The following is a 3,810-nucleotide window of genomic DNA, read 5'->3' on the forward strand; positions in this document are numbered from 1 at the left end:
TTCGGTCTCTTAGGAAGCGTCCCAGAGAGAGGCTGAGGGTTTTATCAGCCTAATCTCTAAGCATGTCCTGAAAATGGTGCAATCCTCTGCCTTCCAGGTGAACGGTGGGCACGGAAGGTGAACTGTGGGCGTGCATGCCTGCGGAAGGTTTTCCTCGGCATCGGGAGACATGGCTGTGTTGTCATCCCGGGAATCACAAGACCGTGGTTCCCTGCTCCCACCCGCCCCACCTGCCGGACGGGGCTTTGCGGCAGCGGATGTCTCCGGACAGATCTTGCGGGGCAGGGCTGCGAGAAAGGCGGGTGGACTCACCTCGGCGGCCTCTGCCCGTTACGCGCAAACAAAGGCGAGCCCCGCGCGGATGCAGCCGGACATCCCTCGGCTTCGGAGCGCAGCCCCTGGGCCTTCAGAGCATCGGAGGAGGACGCGCGCAGGGGCGGACTCTGCACCCAGCGAAGGTCACCCAGAGCAATGTGGCGGCGCGGATGGGTGCTTTTGTCCAGAGCTGGGGGACCGCTGCAGTTAGCGGCCGGCTGCCCCTCGGCCGGCTGCGCTCCCGGCCCCTGCCACGGTCGCAGCCCGTGCCTCTGAGGTGTCTTCTCGCCAGCTCGCTGCTGGCGGAGGCTCGGCTGCCTTCAGACAGTTAATTATGCTGCTTTTGTGTGCAGGGTGGGTGGGTGGGGGCAGGGCTGACCAAAAAGCACAGCCCCCTGCCAGAATCCGGTGCTCTCGATTGGCTGAAAGGGGAGTATTTCCAAGAGCCTCACCAGAGGCAGAAGCGGAAATGATTTCCTGATGGCGCATCACAGGTTTAAAAAACAAAACAAGGAAAAAACAAACAAATAAATAAATAAGGCGATGGCCTCATTCCTTAGATTAGGAGGGAGGGAGGGAGGGGAAATATCCCTAGGACCCCATTCCTTGGGTCCCTCAGCTGGCCGCTCACTGTGGACCGAGTCGAGTGTGCCGAGGACCCGGCTGCGTGCTGGGGAGGCAGAGTCTTCCGGGACACACTTGCTCTGGGGGCCACGGAGGGAAAGGCGCCGCCTGCAGTTGTGCGCCGCAGCGGCCCTGCCCTGGAGGACTTCAGGACCCCATAAAGAGTGCAGCCTCTGAAATCAGATCAGAAGGAGTTTCGAACCCTGGCTGGGAGGCTAACTAGCTGGGACACACCACGGGGTAAGTGATCTTACCTGCTGGGCCTCAGTTTCCCCATCTGTGAAATAGAAACATGGTACTGGCGTTTGGGCGTTTAATGAGATCATGTAGGAGAGGACTTAGCACGGTGCCCGAGAAAGCTTCTATACCTGTTTCTTGCTGTTGCTGTGTCTATTTTTAGGACATGGCCATGTCCTAACCTCCCCGAACTTGTGAATATGACCTTATTTGGAAAAAGGGTCTTTGCAGGTGGAATTAGGAATCCGGTACTTTCATCTCTAGGTGAGATCCCCTGGATTTACGGTGAATCTCAAATCCAACCACAAGTGTTTTTACATCCGCAAACCAAGGAATGCCAAGGATCACCAGCAACCACCAGAAGCTGGACAGGCATAGAATGGATTCTCCCTCACAGCCACCAGAAGGAACCAACCCTGTCAGTACCTTGAGTTTTGACTTCTGGCCTCCAGAACTGGGAGATAATAGATTTCTCTTGTTTTGAGCCATCTGGTTTGTGGTACTTTGTTACAGCAGCCGCAGGAAATGAACGAATGGCCCCAAGTAGGAACGGATGCGTATTGCTTTGTTGATGCGGTGGTGTTTCACTTGTTCTGTGAACACATCAAGTTCATCCCCACCACAGGGCCTTGGAATATGCTGTTCCCACTGCCAGGAACGCTCTTCCAGCAGATGTTTACATTATTCAGGTGTCAGCTCAGAAGTAATCTCCTCAGAGAGGCCTTCCCCAACCATCCCTCCCTTACCCCCCACCTCCACCACCCCATTCCATTGCCCAGTCCGATTTTTTTTTTTTTAGTATATACATTTTAAAATTGTGGTAAAATACTCAAAACATAAAACTTACCATTTTAACCATTGGAAAGTGTACAGCTCAGTGACATTGAGCACACGCCCATGGCCACGCAACCATCCCCACTATCTATTTCCAGAACTTTTTCATCTTCCCAAACTGAAACTCTGTCCCTATTCAACTAACTCCCCATCCCACAGCCCCAAACCCTGACAACCTCTAATCCACTTTCTATCTCTGTGAATTTGCCTGTTCTGGACATTTCATATAAATGGAGTCCTACACTATGTCATTTTTTTGTCTGGCCTCTTTGGTAGAGCATAATTTTTCAAGGATCATCCACACTGCAGCTTCAGTGCTCTGTTCCTTTTGATGGCTGAACAGTGTATTCCACTGTATGCATTAGCCACATTTTTGTTTGCCCGTTCACCAGTGGATGGACATCGGGGCCGTTGACACTCTTTGGCTATTGTGGATAGTGCTGCTGTGAACGTGGCTGTGCAGAGACTTATCTGGGTCCCTGTTTTCCGTTCCCTTGGGTACACGCCTGGGAACGGAATTACCGGGACATACAGTAGGTTTGTGTTTCACTTACTGAGGAGCTTGATTCCCCCCCCCCAGCACTTGCCACTATTTGAAATTATTTACTTGTTTCTTTGTTTATTCTCTGACCCCTTTGCTAGACTATAAAAGTCAAGATAAAAGAGACTTGGTTGGTCTTTTTTTTTTTAAAGATTTTATTTATTTGAGAGAAAGAGAGAAAGAGAGAGAGAGAGAGAGAGCACGAGTGGGAGGAAGGGCAGAGAGAGGGAGAAGCAGCCTCCCCGGTGAGCAGGGAGTCCGATGGGGACTCGATCCCAGTACCCCGGGATCATGACCTGATCCGAAGGCAGATGCTTCGCCGACTGAGCCACCCAGGAGCCCCTGACTCGGCTGGCCTTGTACATGGCCACGTTCTCTGCAGAGGGCAGCAGTACCCAGCAGAGAGGAGGCCTCCAGGAGATGCAGGTGGAATGTGTGGACGCTGGCTCCCCTCACGGAGATCAGTCAACACTCTGCTCACGTTGCTGCTTCATTCACTGCTTCACTCACTGCATCAGGGTCTGGGGCCTCCGATCCCAAGGCAGAAAGGCGTTGCCTCACAGCAGGGCAGGAGAGCCCAGAGCCTCCTGGCTGGAGGAAGTGGAGCTCTGGGAAGAGACACCCGTGTTAATTGAATGGGAAATCCAGGCCAGTCTTTGTGGCTGGGTGTGGGGGTCCAGTGTGTGAATAAGAAAGACTTTGCTTTTGCAGAACTCCCATTTGGAGAAACAGATGGGCAAAGGAGTCTGGGCTGATTTAGAGACATCTTTGGAGCAGAGTGGCTTGGGGGAGGGTGCATGGGAAGACTTCCCGGCGGGGAGGGTGGGCAGTGACGATGTGAGCCGGGCCCTGAGGAGTGGGTAGGAGTGGGATGGATGAAGAAGCGGGAGAAAAGCATTCTGGACAGAGGGGCATTTACAAAGCAGCAGTGCCTCCCCTGTGAGAGCACACGGGAGCTGTCCGTGGTGCTGTGGCCACTGCCAAGGAGCCGCTGCGAAAGCCAAGCTTGGCTCTTGTCTGGTTTAATCGTGGTTAAAATATACATAACATAAAACTTGACTTTCTGATCATTTTAAGTGTCAAATTCAGTGGCATCAATTACATTCACAATGTGCAACCATCCCCACCATCCGTCTCCAGAACTTTTTCACCTTCCCAAACTGAAACTCAGTCCCCATGAAACACTAACTCCCCTCCCTGCCCCACATCCCCGTTTGCCATTCTCCCATAACGTAAGTTTCTTGAGATCAGAGATGTTG

This window comes from Eumetopias jubatus, unplaced genomic scaffold, assembly GCF_037043125.1.
Source record: "Eumetopias jubatus isolate StellerSeaLion01/CBP00866 unplaced genomic scaffold, mEumJub1_p1.0 scaffold_1, whole genome shotgun sequence".
NCBI classification, from domain to species: domain Eukaryota; kingdom Metazoa; phylum Chordata; class Mammalia; order Carnivora; family Otariidae; genus Eumetopias; species Eumetopias jubatus.